We start from the raw sequence: 18,575 nt of genomic DNA, 5'->3' as shown, positions 1-18,575 counted from the left end.
AACTGCTTAGGCTGAAATTTTCACATCTCTCTCTCTCTCTCTCTCTCTCTCAATCTCTCTTGGTCTGAAAAATTTTTTAAAGTTCCACTTAAAATTGTTCTATTTTCCAGTTCAAAATGAAGAAAAATGAGATTTCAAAACCTTTTCATTGCTTCTCCCAGACACTGCTGTGGCATCAAGGAACTGATCTGAGAACACTCTAATTACATCACCACATACTTCATTTTTCCGAAGGACTTGTGCCTCATTCACTGCACATGATGGATTGAGGGGGATGAATCAGTGTTGCATAGCATTATTACTGTCACCTGTAGGACCACTGCCTCGTTCATTGTAGTAAATGAGCAGGAAGAGAGAAGATTGTCTCATGATTAAGGCAGCTTAATGCCATCCTGGAGAACTGGATTCTATCCCTGTTTCTTGCCCAGAGTTTCTAGGTCATGCTAGGCAAGTAATTTAAACTAATATGTTCATAGTTAGCCACTAATCCTGTGCTCCTAATTTTCTGAGTGCCTAGACTGGAACATCTAGAAACACATTTGCAGTAGTGCTGAGCACTCATGACTACAACTGAAGTCAATTGGAGCTGTGCTTTCAAAATATAAAAATCTATAAAATGCTAAGTACTCTGGAAAATCAGGGCTAAGATGTTTGAAGTTGGTCATGTTTGAAAATATTGTCTGGAATCCCTGTGCTTCAGTTTTCCAGCTGTAAAATGGGGATAATATCACCTAATCTCACAGTGATGTGATGCTAAATTTATTAATGTTTGTGAGGAATTCAAATATGATATTGAGAATACCATAGAGAAACCCACAAGGAAATTAATCACTTATATTCTCCACTGAGTTTGCACGGTGTGCAGAAAATCAGGTCGGTGCCATACATTGAATGATGAGAATAAAGCAAGATACTGAATAACTACTTACTAATTTAACATCTGTCCCATTGAGACAGGAGTCCTGTGGAAAAATGGTATATGCTTATGTAAATAAAGACTGTATTGTAATGCATAGGCATAAGGGAGTCGAATTGAAGTTCCAAAGTAATCTTAATTCTAACATTTCTTAACTTTGGAGTGCTTGACTTTGCCACCTTCATGTTCTTTTAAGAATTTTTTTAAATTTATATACGAAGATTCCATGAATGTTGCTCTGTTTCTCACTGACACCTACAGTGGCTGAATCAATGTGAAGTGATGGAAACAACTACAAGCAGGGTCCAGAGCTCTTTTTGTTCAGAATATCATCAGGTTGAATCATCACTGGGTTTTGTGGTCTGTTAGCATCTAATAAGTTCTAAACCACTTCAACTTTTTTACAGATGATTTTGTGAATTACACCTGTATGTCTGCACAAGATTTCAGCTACTGCTTGGAATACCTTTCAAGGAAACTGTATTGCTGTGGCTAGAAAAATGATTGAATTACTGCCATATAACCCTATTTGACCCCAAAGGGTCCTTTGCAGAGAGGGGAACTGAATACCTGTATAAAACTTTTTTTTTCTATTGCTAATTGACCAAAAAAAAAAAAATCTTGTTTATTTCCATCCACGCTGTTTTACACAGCTTCTTTAAAATAAATTTTAGAGGCCTTGCATTGTTCTTCTGCTGACACAATTTGGAGTCCCTTTGAATTCAAAGGGACTACTCATATGCTTAAACTTAAGCAAGTACATAAGTCTTTGTAGGATTGATGCCCCTAGGCTTTTATTTGTGTCTTCTAGCAGCCCTTGGACCTTCGCCTTTGCTTAAGACATTTTTCTTTTCTCGTTTATACAGTGCCAGTCACAATGTGGTCCTGGTCCATGATAGGGTTCCTAGATGCTACAATACAAATAATTAATAATACCTGTAGTTTCTCTGCTAAAGACAGGAGGGCTTACTTTTTGTGTGGCTACCACTAAATCTGCTTTGGGGCTAATACAATCTCTCTTTATTGTCTTTCTTGGTCTAGGACTTCTGTCTTGTCTGTTAAGAGCTTCAACTAAAAGCTACAGGCAAGAAGCCATTTGCAGTGTACAGGTTTTATTGGCCCTACAAAATCCACTATCTATGGTAAATATTATTAAGTGCCAGTAGATGGCACTTAATCTGTTTTATATATATATAAATCACTTGTAGAGCATTCTTGTAACATCCTTCACCTGTTTCCTAATAAATAACTCCAAAAATAATTTGATAAGTGACCAGAGGAAACACAACCTTCAGATTACTTATGTTCCATCTGGAGTTGTTCAACCTACAAAATATCAGAGGGGTAGCCATGTTAGTCTGTATCCTCAAAAACAACGGAGTCCGGTGGCACCTTAAAGACTAACAGATTTATTTGGGCATAAGCTTTCGTGGATAAAAAAAACCCCACTTCTTCAGCTGCACAGAGTGAAAATTACAGATACAGGCATAAATATTCTAGTACACTAACCCAGAAACCAATCACTAAACCTGTAACAAACCCCATTGCCAACTCTGTCCCCGTATCTACTCTAGCGACACCATCAGAGGACCCAACCACATGAGACACACCATCAGGGGCTCATTCACTTGCACATCTACCAATGTGATATATGCCATCATGCACCAGCAATGCCCCTCAGCCATGTACATTGGCCAAACCCGACAGTCTCTACACAAAAGAATAAATGCAGACAAATCAAACATCAGGAATGGTAACATACAAAAGCCAGTAGGAGAAGACTTCAATCACCCTGGACACTCAATAACAGATTTAAAAGTAGCTATTCTTCAACAAAAAACACTTCAAAAACAGACTTCAAAGAAACTGCTGAGCTACAATTCATTTGCAAACTTAACACCATCAATTTGCGCAAGAATAGGGACTGGGAATGGCTGGCTCACTACAAAAGCAATTTTCCATCTTTGATATTGACACAGCCTTATCAATTATTGGGAGTAGACTGAATTGGCCTTGTCAACACTGGTTCTCCACTTGTAAGGTAACTCCCTTCTCTTCTTGCGTCAGTGTATATATATTTATGCCTGCATCTGTAATTTTCACTCTATGCATCTGAAGAAGTGGGTTTTTTACCCATGTAAGCTTGTGCCCAAATAATTTGTTAGGCTTTAAGGTGCCACTGGACTCCTTGTTGTTTTTGTCAACCTACACATTTTGGAATAGGGACAAAATTAAGCAAGACTGTTGTAGATTTTTTTTTTTTTAATCTAACTTCACTTTAATGGATGACCTATTCGCTGGACACTCTATGAGAAAACAGATTAAAATAAATTCAGTATTTCCAAAGTTCAGTTTTTTATTGCAAAAATCCCATATAAATAGGAAATCATTTTACTGTATATTCGACCTCAGGTCACTGAGAATGAATTGCTTCAGATTTTATACAATTAAAACAAAAATGGAGTGGGACTTCCCATAAGTCTTCTAGTTGTTTTTATTAGCCTAAAGTATTCTGATTCTAGCAGAAATTGAATCTGAACATGATCAAGAGCTAATCTGAAAACGCTTCAAGTGCACATAAAAGATGCATAAAATAGAGTACTTGTACTGTATCACTGACAACGTGAGTGTCTTTTTCATTAAACGAAACATGTGGCCATGACATTTGTATCACCACTTTAGTGTGTGGGTGTGTGTGTATACATACAAACACAAAATCAAGCTACTGTGAGATCATAAATTACTATAGCAGAATTATTGCAGTGCAGGGCCGCCCAGATGGGGGGGCAAATGGGGCAATTTGCCCTGGGCCCGCAGGGGCCCTGCGAGCCCTGGCCTGGCGGCGGTCCTGGTCTTCGGCGGCTGGCCTTCAGTGCTGCTGAAGACGCAGAGCAACTGAAGGGCCCCCCACCGCTGAAATGCCCTGCGAGCCCCTGAATCCTCTGGGCGGCCCTGTTGCAGTGCCATAATTTGGCACTAGCTGGAACTAGGACATAGGTTGTGGATAAAAGTTTGAAGTCTCTAAGACTTATATATAAAAGCCAGTCTGACATGGGACTGACAGCTCAGTTATGGGTAGCACTCTTTCTCCATCTTGCCTCCAGAGCCAAAAAGATAGAGGTGTCTGCCCAAGGAGGACAAGAGTGTTTATCAATTTAGGGTATCAGAAAATTAGAAATGTATGATCAAGTTCATTTTAGAGTTTAAGTGATTAAAAATTGAATCTTCAAACTCCTTTCACGCCACCATGAGCAGCCAGTAGTGGTAGTTATCTTTTGTTCACTTTGACAATACTCTTGGTAACAAATGTTGTGCTAGCTACTGGCAGCCGACATACCACTGCAACAAAATGCAGTGTGTTTCACTATTGCAGACAATGAGATTATTTAACTTTTTATTGGATAGTGGAGTTTTCCATGTTACCTCTGTATGCTGCACTAACCACCACTTTATTAGAGACAGAAAGATTACATCAAATCTTCCTCCCATCCAATTATGAGTGATGTCATTAGACAACAGATAAACTGAAGGATGTGTTAGGCTCATACTAGAGAAATTGTGATAAAGAGTCTGAAATCTTCCAGGAGAGATAAGATTACCTAATAACTATATGTCAAAGAATCCTGTGTTCTATACATATCTGATAACAGCATAAGCTTACTAAATTAAAGCAAACCATTCTAACAAATGACAAAATACGATTATCTAATTTCTTAAAGAGCAAGCCTGTTCCATTTGCTCACACTATCAACTTTATATGTATATATACACACACACACTCACTCTCACTTGGGAAAGGAATAACGCTTGTCAGAGAATGACACAAGTAAAATCCCTTTTGCCTGGGATGTGCAGAATGGCGTATAGGAAGAGCAGTGCTGATGTAGCTATGCTTTTTTTAAATCATGGCCACTAAATTGGGTAGCAAAAAGAGAAAACATTAATGTAAAATTGTTGAGTATCAAAGGGGTAGCCGTGTTAGTCTGAATCCGTAAAAAGCAACAGAGAGTCCTGTGGCACCTTTAAGACTAACAGAAGTATTGGGAGCATAAGCTTTCGTGGGTAAGAACCTCACTTCTTCAGATGCAAGTGACTTGTATGACTTGCATCTGAAGAAGTGAGGTTCTTACCCACGAAAGCTTATGCTCCCAATACTTCTGTTAGTCTTAAAAGTGCCACAGGACCCTCTGTTGCTTTTTAATGTAAAATTATCCTTCATCAAAGTGTGGAAAGTTGACTTGATGTTTGAATGACCATTTAATTTTCTTCTCTGCAGGCTGCCAATCCTTCCATCTCTTATATTGGAATTCCTTCTCTTTCCCAAAGTGCCTAAGCACACCAGATCCTGCTTCCCTTTATGTCTGTGACAAAACTTTCATTTACTTCAATAAGTCCCTTTTCTAAAGCCCAGGAAAACAACAGCTAGAGAGCATAGTTCTCTTTACTCTGGTCTCCTAATCAGGGTGTACAATCACCATAGCACATATATACACACAATGGTACTTGGGGAGAATAGAGCCTTAACTTGCATAATATTCTACACTGAGAAAGCAGAACACACAGTTGTGGAGGAAGAAACCTGCAGGTCATTATGCTGTTACATGCTGGCTCTTGTTTCATCAAGTCTGGTTGTGAATGCTGGTGTCTCCTGGGAGCACTAGTAGTGGTGCTTCAAAGATCAAACAGCTCTAACATAAAACCATGCTAGTCAAGGTAACAAGACCAATTAGATGGTTTTTTTTATTTTTTTTTTATTTTTGTATGGCCAGAAAGGACTTTATGATCATTTAGTCAAATTTCCTGCATAACAGGCTGCATCTAGTAGTTTCTGCATCAAACCCTTAACTTCTGTTTGAGGGATATCCTATTTCTGAAAGCCTTCAGGACATTAATTCACTATATCCATAGTAAGGTATTCCAATAATTACTTATTCTCACTTAAAATTGTGCACCTTATTTGTAGCCTGAATTTATTGAGCTTCAGTGTCCAGTCATTGGATCTTGTCATGCCCTTTCTGCTAGATTAAAGAGCCATCTACCCATCAGAAATCTCTTGACCATAGATACTTGAAGACTGTGATCAAATCATCTCTTAATCTTCCTTTTAGATAAATTAAATAGATTAAGCTTCTTAAGTCTCTCTCTAAAAAGGCATGCTTTCCAGACCTTGAATAATTCTTGTGGTTCTCTTCTGAATCCTCTTCAATTTTTCAGTATCCTTTTTGAAGTATGGACACCAAAACTACACACAATATTCCAATAATGGTCTTTCTAAAGTTGTATATGGAGGTTGTGAAGTTCGCCTGGTGATCTCCTAGGTCACTCCAATCCTCAACTCTGGGAGCCAGCCTTACCCTGCTCTGCTGTGAGAACCCCCACTCCCAGGCTGTTCACACACCGCCTCTGGCATATGCGCTGCTCCCAGCTACATGAGTGAGCACTTTTGGCCAGCCACTGCTTGGATTGTGTAACTGAATGACACTAGCCAATATCTCCAGTCCCAGACACAACCCTTATATGAGTTCATCAATTTAACAAAGAAATTGATATGTACCAGGCTTGCTATACCAAGGAGAGTCTCTGACATGCTTCAAACCAAACACACCGTTTCAGGTAGAATAAACAAACCAATGTATTAAATGTAAAACAAGTAGTCAGATTTGGTCAAATGAAATAAAAGCAAAACTCATTGTAAGTTGATCTTAACACTTTCAATGCCCATACAAACTTAGATACTTCTCACCACAGGCTGGCTGGTTGTCCATCAGCTAGGCTCCCCCCTTTGATCAGTGCTGCAGTAGCTTGGTGGTTGTATCTGTAGATGGAGGTAGAAGAGAGCGAGAGCATGGCAATCGTCTCTCCCTTTTATCTTGTTCTTTCTTCCATCTTGGCTTTGCCCCCTGCCTCTTCAGAATCAGGTGAGCCTTAGCTCATTATAGTCCCAAACTTCCCAAGGAAAGGGGGGTGACTCACTGGAGAGTCCAACAGATCCTTTGTTGTTGCAAGGACAGTGTCCTTTGTTCCTGAGAGACTGGGCTGGGTTTGTTCCATACATGCCCTGATGAGGTGTGAACTGCCCCTCTGCTCCTGGAGAGTTTTGCCTGGGCTTGTTTTAAGCCATGAAGACACATTTTCAGACTCAGAACTATATACATGAAATTACAACCTATAACATTACTATAACAACAATGCTCAGTGCATCATGAGCCTTCCGAAGACATCCAACATGACAAACTTTGAATTGGATACCACACAATCATTTTACTAGGATGAACATGGGGTGCTGGGTGTTCCCCTGAGGTACAGCGTGTCACAGAGGTATGCTCCTCTGTACTACTACTTGATATTTCTCTTGCTTATATATCCATAGATCGCATTAGCTTTATTAGCATACAGCATCACAATGGGAATTCATGTTTTATTTGTTATTTACCCCTAAGCCATTTCACTTTTGATGGCTTCCAGGATACTGTCTCCTATCACAAATGTTCTGTGTTATTTGTTCCTAAATGTGTGACCTATGGTTTGGCTGTATTAACTAGTGTTGCTCAAATGAGCTCAATTTACTAAGTGATCTAGATTAGGGTTACCATCCGTCCGGATTCCCCCGGACATGTCCGGCTTTTCTGAGTTAAAAATAGCGTCCGGGGGGAATTTGTAAATGTCTGGACTTCCTACCCATGCAGAGTGCTCTAGGCTGACAGAGCCTTGGTGCCACTTGCACTGGGCTCCGGCAGCCAAAGAGAGCCCCTCCTCCGCTTCCCCCTCCTTTCCCCTGCAGCTGAGATCACTCCCTCCCTCCCTGCATTCACAGACTGCCGGATGTTCGGGCCTCCGGCAGTCTGGAGCTCCTCCCCCTGCACAGGGCACCGTTGAGCAGCACTCTGCGAGGGCAGGAACCGGGCTATACACTCCATGGGGGAGCGCGGCAGCATGTCGGGCTGTGCGTGGAGCCCGACACGCTGTTCTGAGTGGCATGGTTAGGGGGACAGGGGGTCAGAGAAGGGGCAGGGAGGTTCTGGAGGGGGACAGGTAGGGGGTAGGGTCCTAGGAGGGCAGTTAGGGTGGGGGACCTCAGGAGGGGGCAGTTAGGGGACAAGGAACAGGGAGGCTTAGGTAGGGGGTGGGGTTCTGGAGGGCAGTTAGAAGCAGGGGTCCCAGGAGGGGGCAGTCGGGGGACAGGGAGCAGAGGGGTTTAGATGGGTTGGGAGTTCTGCAGGGGGGCTGTCAGGTGGTGGGGAGTGGTTAGATGGGGTGTGGGAGTCCCTGGTGTCTGTCTGGGGGTGGGGGTATGGATAAGGGTTGGGGCAGTCAGGGGACAGGTAGGGGGTAAGGTCCTAGGGGGCCAGTTAGGATTGGGGGAGGGTCTCAGGAGGGGGCAGTCAGGGGATAGGGTCCTAGGGGGACAGTTAGGATGGGGGGGGAGGTCTCAGGAGGGGGCAGTCAGGGGACAAGGAGCAGGGAGGCTTAGGTAGGGGGTGGAGTCCTGGGGGGCAGTTAGGTAGGCTTACCATACGTCTGGTTTTTCCCGGACATATCTGCCTTTTTGGTCCTCAAATCCCAGTCCGGGGGGAATTGCCAAAAAGCCGAACAAGTCTGGGAAAATAGCTTTGCCAGCATCCCTGCCCCAGTCCCCAGCTTACCTTGTGGCTCCCGCAGGCTGCGAGCTGCAGGCGGATTCCCCCGTGGCGGCTGCTGTTGCTCCTTCTCCCCCCAGACACCTCAGCTCTGTGTAGCTGAAGAGCCGAGCTGCCCCAGCGCTACTGGCTTCAAGGTTTGCCGGGCAGCCCCCAGACCTCCAGACCCTGCGCCCCCGGCCAAGTGCTTCCCCAGCGCAGCCGGAGCCCGGGAGGGGAAGCGCCCGACCAGGGGCGCAGGGTCTGGAGGTCTGGGGGTTGCCTGGCAAACTGTGAAGCCGGTAGCGCTCGGGCAGCTGTTTTGCGGCTGAGAGGGAGGAGGGGGAATGCGGGGTGCTCAAGGGAGGGGGCGGAGTTGGGGCGGGGAAGGGAAAGGGGTGGGGCCAGGGCCCCGTGGAGTGTCCTCTTTTTTTTAATGAGGAAATATGGTAACCCTAATCTAGATTGGTTTGTATAATTGACCTGGCCAATCATTATTTAGCATGCCAGCAGTTATGCCCTCTGCAAATGTTATCAGCAATCCTTTTATATTTTCTTCTGGATTACTGAAAGATATTGAATAGTTTTGGGGCAAGAATAGACCCCTTTGGAACCTGACTGGAAACTCGGTTTTCCATTTACAATGTCTGATCTCAAAAAAGTAAATCTATCCATTTAATTTTAATACACTTAACTTTATATAGTGCTAATTTTATCAGAATGCCATGCAGGACAGCTTTTCAGGATGCCTAACAGACATCTAAGTATGTTATGGCAACATAATTACTTTTTTGGATCAAACATATAGGATCTCAATCACATTGTCTAAAAAGGGCTATTATCCATAAAACCATGTTGATTGCCATGGATTATGCTACCATGATTTCATTCTTTACTAATTGTGTCCTGTATCACTCTTTCTATTATATTGCATGCAATGGATGTTGGGTTAATTGGCCTATAAGTACCAGGGTCATTCCTGTGACAAATATGACTAACAGACATATCTTTTTGAGACTATTGTTTCAACTTTGTAAAAGATTCACTACATATTTGTGAGCTAGTTATTGTATGCTGGATAGTTAAGTGTGTGTGGCATTAAGGTCTATCCAGGAACTAAAATCAGGGGTGGATAATTACTGCAAACCTTGGAACTTGTAAATAACTCCAGAGAAGCACCACTCACTGAAATGAATTACATGTGCTGGTTCAGACAGGGTTCAGGAGGCCCAGGAGACAAAGAGCAAGCTGGGGGTATAAAGGACTAACTTGAACTGACTCCCCCTCCCAGTTTGAGGCAGCCAATGGACATGAATCTTTTCCCAGGGTGGGAAAGGCACAAACCCTGCTGAAGTGGTTGAAAGGCTGAGACCTATCAGACCCTGATGTGGAAGATAAGAAACTTCTGGTAAGTTTAGTATGCATTTAGGCCTTTTATTGTTTTCTCTGCTTTTGTCCTTAAATAAATGCACTCTGCTTTGGAAGAGCTGTTTGGTTACTTGTAACTGCTGACATACACTGTTCATAGCCTTCTGAAAGAAAACAAACTGTGTGTGCTGAGCTAGGTCAGACTTGCTGGGGCCTAAATCACTTGTCTTGAAGAAGTGGGAGGTGGATCCTTGCCAGAGCAAGGTGATGATTAGAGGCCTGAGACTTAAGAGGGCATCCTATGAGCAAACCACAGCAAGCATCAGAGGTGCATTTACCCTTCCAAAGTATTGGGATGATGGTAGCCCAGTGTTCTGGTATATTTAAGAAAATGCTTCTTATTGTCCTTAACTCTACTGGCCATAGATTTCTTTTCATTTATACCTTTCTAGCCTTCTATATCAATTGTCTTTATCTCCTAATTACCAGTTTGTACTCCTTGCTATCAATGCCTCCATTTCTTTAATTGTTTTAATTCTTAACTGCAACTTTTCACTTCCCAAAATATTCTTAACCAGAACCTTTTTTAAAATTTGTAATATATTTTCTTATGCCCTGTGGAATTGTTTTGTTTTTTGGGAGCATCTACTAAAACATTCTTAAACTCCCAATTGTCATTCACATTTTTGTTTTAATTTTTCCTCCCACTCACTTTTTCTCATGTTTACTTTCAGCTTTGGGAAATTAACCCTTTCAAAGCATGATGTGCATATGTATTACCAGATGTACATAAGTGAAATTAGGTCACGATCACGTGTGCCTAGACAACCATTAAATATTTAGTTCAGGGATTAATTCATCCTTAGCTGACAGAATAAGCCTAATATAGACTTGTCCAGCTGCCCAATCAATGCAGGGCTTTTTAAATACAATATAGTTTGTAGTGCTTTGTTCATTCTTGTTTCAAATGTCTTGTATGATGGAACTTCCACCACTCCTCTTGGAAGGTTATTTCAGCTACTAGAAGGCTTTCCCTGACTAGTCTTAATTAAAACTGAATTACACCTCTTATTACTATGCTAAAGCATGTCTGGTCCTGCACTTACTTTATGGTATACCATTCTTCTCTGTATTGGATCTTTATATTCTTTAGAACATGGAGAATGAGGGAGTTGTGCAGTATTTTTTATGAATTTCCTATGCCCCTCAGATTATTGGATTGATATTAACGTGCCTTCCTATCAGGAGTTAAATCAAAGGAGGGTTGTGAAGAGAGAGCAGCAGGAAACAACAATGGCAAATATAAGACACCTGAGACCAACAGCTTGAAGGGCATTGAGATAATAATGACTGGGCCATCTACTGAGAAGTAGCTACTATCTGGTTCTATCAAGACAGGCATAGTTTAATCTTCCCAAGGCTGATGCCTAAACCTAAAAAGCTGCTGACCTCGGGAAGGAGAGAGAAGTGAATTGTCAGCAGACTGCGGATGACACCCAAATGGACTGGCATAGTCAGCGAGAGAGAGACACTGGGACCCCTAGCAAGCAGGCTGGCTCTCCCAACCCAGAGATGGGAATGAGCTGGCCTTATTTGAGCTATGAATAAAGAGATTAGTTAAGGAAAGTTGCATGTTTTATCCCCAGGCCCTGTGGGCTTTGTACTTTTTAGGTGAAAAAACAAAATTAAGAATTATTTAAAGAAGTTGTTTTAGAGTAACTTTAATCATCTGCTGTTACAGACTCCTGGGGGGAGGGCTTTCAGGTGCTAAAGTCTGCTGGGCCTGCTGGATTAGCGTGCAGCCCAGACATCCAGTCTGTATGGTTCTACTCAGAATAAGGTACAAGAAACGCAGCCTGCTGTTGCCTAAACGGTGCACTTGAGAGGGACTGAAGGTGGTCTAAGATGCAGTTTGCCCTATAACATGACACCAATACAGTATGTATTTGTTATGGTTTTTCCTCAGAAATGATCCCTTACCCTTTTAAAAATTAGTTGCTCTTTGAATAGTCCATGATTTGACCTACATTGTTTATCTCCCTTACTTTGGTTTCCAGAATTTAGTTTTCAGATGTGAGGTCAAAGTCCCATTTTAATGAACAAGCCCCAGGCTCCTGAGTACCTAAGTCACTTTGGAAAATAGGACTTGGGTTCCTAAGCAAGTTAGGCACTTCCGGAAATTATATCTATGATCTCACTAGAGATGTATAGAGAATATCCTCTCCTGGCTTTGTGCTATGAGGAATCTGAATATGCAGTCTTTGTTAGATTTCTGATGCTGTATTCTATTGCAAATTCATTCTGTTTTATATTTCCAAGCCACTAATATTTGTAGTAATCTTTTGACATATTGGGGAGATGGAAACCCTCTGAAAGCATTATCTGTTGAATTATTTCCCTCAGATACATTGTACTTACCTAAACTGAATCCCATTTTGTTTCCATCTCCTTTTTTTCTAATCTCTGTACTTGTTTATATTTTTCTGCCCTCATTGGCATTCACAACAGTACTTCTTTATTATCTGGGAATGCAATTTACATGCTATTTACCCCGAACTTCATATTTTAATGAAGATGCTAAATAAGACCAAACATAACACTAATCTGTCATTCCACTAGACACCACCTCCAACTCATTTACCATTATTAGAATGGAGGGGCTTACTGTTTTTTTTTTTTTTTTTTAAATAATAACCTGGTTACTTTAATTAAAAAAACCTGAAATAATTTTGGCCACATTTATATCCACTTTGTTGTTGTCTTATAAGCATTTGTGAGTGAATTTTGGTTAACAGCAGTGTTTGTGAAGATAGTTTGCATAGCATTCTTGTAACCTCATTGCACATATGTGAATTGGAAGAAAGGAAGTATTGAGAAAAGTGGAGGGGAAAGTATAAGATAAAAACATGAGCAGAAGCTGTTAAGAACATATGGAAAACATGGCAACACTCATGTTAATAGGTGGTTGTCATGGTAACCTTGGCAGAGTTCATTGCTAGGATGTATGTGTAGGACAGTAAATAGCAAGCAGTTTCATGCTGAGGGAACTTAATTGCCATTTCTTTTCTTTTTTTTAAAAAAAAAACCTCAGTCTCATTTACCAAGATGAAAGGCTGTAAACTCTATATTCTGTGAATTAGCATGAGATTCAAAATATGATGCACATAGGGGAAAGTGCATGCAACCTCTGTATATACAACTGCTTCTGTATGTGATCCACTGACTCTTGCCTAGAAGGGTTTTTATAACAGAAGTTTCTTTGTTTACATATGTAAGCTGATGGGAAAACTCACTGTCTGGGAAGGTTTGCAAAACTCCCAACAACTCTTCAGTGCATGGACCCTTTCTGCAGGGCTGGCTTCATTTTCAAACCTGAATTTCAAAGCAAGAGCAAGTACACTTAAAGTAGTGGGCATTGACCACCTGAGACTTTCCCAGCTTCTGCCCACTCAAAGAAAAGAGAACATACCTTTGCCTTTAGTAACCCTCCTGGCTACTGTGGAGAGACCCTCATGAGGTGCTACCTTGGGGTCCTTTATGCTGCCCTCTGTCCCACAGGCGAGAAGCCTTATAGCTGGTTTCCTGTAGGTCACATATTTGCTCCAACCACGTGCCCTGTCACTACAACTCCAAGTTTTAAAGGATGTAAAGGCTGTAATGAACACATTGAGATAGGCACATGTGCCTCAAGAATTATTGCCCTGTTACCAACACACCTGCTTGATAAGTGTGGCATGTAGAATTAGGTGTATTTTTTTACAGCAATTTAACAGGTTTATACTTATCATAACACTATTTTTAATACCCTATATATAGGCTTGGAAGGATTAGATTTTTACTGGTGAATGTGGATTTCAGTGTGCGTATATATTACACACATGAAAATATTTCCATCAATCATCAAAAATGTACAGATAGGAAAATAAATTGTTACTTGGGAACTTTAGAGTTTGATTTAAGAATATTTACTTTTTTTAGGCATATGATGTTGATAATTTGTGTTTTATCAGTTTAACTTTTTGAATCACAATATCTACTGTCATTAAATAATTGTTGAACCCCCATAATTTCCCACAACTGTACAAATTTAAATTGATAAAGTGAAAAAAATGTTTAAGTAAATGTTATCCATCAAAATTATACCAAAAATTAAAATGTAATTCTGCCAAGCCTAGATGTGAAATGGAAATAACCTCTCCTCTTCTAAACAGCTAGTACATCTGCTCTACTATTGTACTTTAGTTAACATTCCATAAAAATTGATTGATTATTGTTGAGTAAGACACATGCCCAGATGCAATACACTGGTCATGGTGCTGCAAATATGGTCTACTCTGCTTATCAACCAATGTAGCCTACGTTAAAACAAACAAACAAACAAACAAACAAAACCTGTTGGATACCATTATGGTGTAAAATTAGAAAACTTCCATAAATCTTAACTTTCAAACTAGTTCAAAGATCCATGGTACTGTATTCTGAGGAGTGAGGGGAAAGGAGGCTGTGTTCTGTAATCCTAGTGATGTACAATCAGGTCAGCAAGGAACCTATTTGAAAGTGGGCTCTCTTTAAGAGTTGGACTTATTTACTAAAATCTCGATGACGAGTGAAGCCCTGACTAAAGGCATGTTCACATTTAGAGGCAATTGCTTTCCATCACATGGAGTGAAAGTGGTAAAAAGCTTTTTCTCCAATATCTCTGCTATGGGCGTATATAAAAATACTGTTAGTCTATTCTGATTCGGGAGCATAAATAATACTGTGTAATGATTTTCACATAATCAGTGATATATCTAGCTATACATATTCAAGGACCCAGGAATCGGCCCCAGTGATGCATCAGAGGCAGGGAGAAGTGATAGAACTGCATGTCTGTTATAAATGAGGTTTTTGGCAAAAAATGCTGAAACAATTTTAGCTTAAGTCCCAAATTATAGCATAAAATGTCTGATTTAACCAAGCAACAGAGGGTCCTGTGGCACCTTTAAGACTAACAGAAGTATTGGGAGCATAAGCTTTCGTGGGTAAGAACCTCACTTCTTCAGATGCAAGGGAGGTTCTTACCCACGAAAGCTTATGCTCCCAATACTTCTGTTTGTCTTAAAGGTGCCACAGGACCCTCTGTTGCTTTTTACAGATTCAGACTAACACGGCTACCCCTCTGATACTTGATTTAATCAAGTTGTCTGTCATGGGAAATTGAGAAGACAAATCCTTCTTTACAATAAAACTTGTTTAAAGCTATTTTGAACCACACACAGGTTTTGAACCAACTAAACAGGACATGCAGGCCCTGATCCTGCAATTGGCTCCTTCTAGGTGGATGAGATGAAAGTGTTTCTCTTTCTCCTCCCATTGTCATTAATACTATGGAGAAATTACCACCACTGATGAGGAGACCCCACAACAGGGAATATATATATACACTCCCAAAATATGCTCTGTCTTCCACTTATCTCAAGTCAATTTATTGGAGATGTTTGGTTGATCATTACCTTTTTTGGTTTGATGGTGGCTTAACTGGCCTGTTTTTCCTCCACCCACTTTGCACATACCCTTCTTGGAGCATGCAGGGCCAGCTAGCAGAAAAGCCTGTCACCTCTGTGTATGGGTTTATTCCGATGGGGGTGAGAGGCAATATAGCCTAGGTATTGGAATGCTGCAGCAGCAGCAATTCTGGAACTGAAAAATGCTGCATCCTGCCTCTACTTCATCCTCCTCTGTCCCATGGATGCCGTTGCCCTTTGTGGGTAGATCAGGATTCAGAGGCAGACTGAAGAAGGAATGGAACTTGTATCTCAGTCTTGCTGATGTGAAATGTGACTGGCAGACTGGCTTCCTAAGAAATCTGAGTTCATGAGGCGGGAGGGGGTTAAGCAGTTGCATCCATTGAATACAGAAGAGGGGGTGTGGGTGTGGGAATGGAGGTTTAGGAAGGTAGATCTGGCTTTGAGAGAGTAAGGGGATTTTATTCCCTTTCCCCATGGGTGCAGGTTATCACCCCTTATAGATATTTCTCCTTCATCTCCCTGGGATTCATACAGCTAAAGGCCTATGTATGGTATTGCTTTGTAAAATCATCCCTAAATTAATGGTTTGCATCCAGATCAAGTTTATGGATCTCTATTACCATGGTCTGCATGAAATGAGTTATTGATCTCAGTCCAGTTCTTCAAGAACAGATGCCATATATATAATAAACACTCCAGCAATGGAGACAATTGGTGTCTATAGTAGTAAGAAGTTTTGGCAAAGATGCTAAAAGTAGATGGCCATGGACTCTAAAGACCCATTCATCTCTAGGTGCTCACTGCAGAACGGGATTAATGGGGCAACTAGAATAGGATCTGCAATATTCCTAGTGCTATACCTGTTCCGTGGATAACTAGAGGGCTAGTGTTCTGGTAATTCGTACAAGTGCTATCTTTACGTAAATTGTAATTAATACATTTTTTGTAGTTTTAACACCATGAAAAACTCATTCACATAGAAACATCTTGAATGAAGACCTCTTATTACATTTTAGTGTTTGGATATTGAAGTGAAAAACTCCCTTATAGATTTAGCTAATATCGGCATTGATTAATTACCAAATATGTCAATTGTAAAATTGCAATATTAACTAATTATCTTTTCTAGAATACTGATGTGCATATATATAATGTGTGTGTGCATGTACAATGTAATTACTTTGTATAATGTGGAAAGTGTGCTGGGTTGGTACTGTAGACTCTATTGGCAGATGGCAAAAACTTATTCCCTTCCTGCACCAACTTGACCTAAATGTAGATTACACCAGATGTATGTATGTTTGTTTATTTGTTTATAGTAGACGGTGGATATTCAACCCCAAATAAACACTCTTTAGTTGTATGCTAAAATGTTGCATTAATATTTAAAACATGAGTATATAGATTTGATGTATTGCATTACTTTGTCATGTTGTGTCAATTTGCATTGATTTATAATCTGAACTATGTAACATGATATGACACCACATAATTTACCATAAATTGACATAATTCAACATAGTAGGTCAGAAATGTAAAACAAAACCAAAATAAACTTGTGTTTGATGAAATTCATGTTAATTTGGACAAAATTATGGTAGATTTTTCATGAAGCACAGAACTGGACTGAATTTCAAATTATGGTCATTTCACTAGCAATACTGTAGTTCCTCTATTTTCCTACCTATAAAGTCTTCAGTTGACTTGGTATATCCAAATAATATTGTACACAATCTAAACAACAGATCTAACTGAACACAAAATGTAAAGCAGTTTTTTAGTGGGTTAAAGTAGGTGTTTTTAAAGACTCTAACAAATATGAAATATGTATATTCTTCCCATGAGGAATTGGGACTGGATCCCCTGGGATGACCAAACTGCTCAGTATAAGACTAAGCCTGAGGCTGCTGGGTCTCCTATATAACTTGAAGTAACTGTTACCCAGGTTTTGCTGAACTCAAAGCTCTTGGTAACTTTACTCTTTGTGAGGCAGTGGCAGGAAATAAATCAGTAGGGACATAGCACGTCCGGTCAATTTGTTTGCCTTGCATTAACTAAGTGCTTTCAGTTAAAGCTTCTACTTTATTTAGTCTCCAGCAATTACACATATCCGCAATAGGTTAGTAGAAAACCCCAAATTAACCCCAGATTCATATTTACGTGAGGTCTTGAGGGGGTCTCAAGTGGATTTCTGTAGACATCCAGTGGCCGGCTTTCTGTCTGCAAGGGAACTTCAGAGGTGTTCAAGTGTCCACCAAGCTCAGATTCCCCATCCACCCCCCCCCCCCCGGTCTTTATACCCAATTTGTTAGTACTTTCTGCTCAGCAGTTTTTTGATGAACAAGCTAAATGTGGAATTTTCCATCAGTTAACCGGCTGTATTTCTCATAGCAATAGTTAACTATTGCCAGACTTTCTATCTTGCACAACTGCAGCCTTCAGCAAAAATCACAAATCAGGAGGGCAGAGGGTCATGTTAATTCCTCGTGGTCGATCACTTTTCCCCTCCCCTCCTGCTCTGTTAGTTGTGCTAAGGCATCAGAAACGGCCTTTCTAGCTGCTATCGCTAAGGAGCATAACAATTGGTATTCCAGCTGCCGGCAGTGGTCTAGGCATGTTACTGGGCTCTGGGCTATGGGAAATATCCTACATAGCATCCAGGTTGTGCCAGAGTAATACTCTGATCACACTCCTTTTTCTTAGTCCAGGCAGGGAGGAGACATTCCTACCACACTGGCCTGTAGCATCTTGATTGTGTTCTCCTGTGTGCTCTGTCCCTTCCCCAGTGCAGAGCCTCACTTTCATGTTTGTTTCAGTCCTGCAGTCAGAAGAATAAAGACTAGCACAGCTGAGAGCTTTGATTCTATCAGCTCCCTCTGTGTGCATCTATCTCCTTCTCTGCTGTGTCCAAACATATAACATTTGGTGTTCCCCTTTTGTCAAGGGAAACCCCCAAATAGTCAGTTAAGGTGACATTACAGCTGCTTTAAACCACTAGGGAGAAGCACAATAGCTGTGATCCAAAGGACCTAGACTTCATTGTAGTATTTAAGCATAATGTATATCAGTATAATTTTACTAAAAATATTTAACTACAAAGTATTCTCTAAAAATCGTGAACTGTGAGACATATAGTTCTGTGGCTAATTTATTTATTTCTCATTA

General features: G+C 40.7%; 1 protein-coding gene across 2 annotated transcripts in view; it reads right to left on the bottom strand.

Moving 5' to 3' along the window:
- LOC128836885 (uncharacterized) overlaps positions 1 to 17,658 on the bottom strand; it is a 74,580-nt gene extending 56,922 nt beyond the window's left edge. For both annotated transcript variants that reach the window (XR_008444844.1, XR_008444845.1), the window contains exon 1: positions 17,571 to 17,658. The gene's annotated coding sequence lies outside the window, so the exon portion shown is untranslated. The remainder of the gene's footprint in view (positions 1 to 17,570) is intronic.
- Positions 17,659 to 18,575: the final 917 nt, after the last annotated feature.

Source organism: Malaclemys terrapin, chromosome 1 (genome assembly GCF_027887155.1).
Source record: "Malaclemys terrapin pileata isolate rMalTer1 chromosome 1, rMalTer1.hap1, whole genome shotgun sequence".
In the NCBI taxonomy this organism is placed as follows: domain Eukaryota; kingdom Metazoa; phylum Chordata; order Testudines; family Emydidae; genus Malaclemys; species Malaclemys terrapin.
The sequence above is the reverse complement of the archived record's forward strand: the minus strand, read 5'-3'. Positions and strand labels throughout refer to the sequence as shown.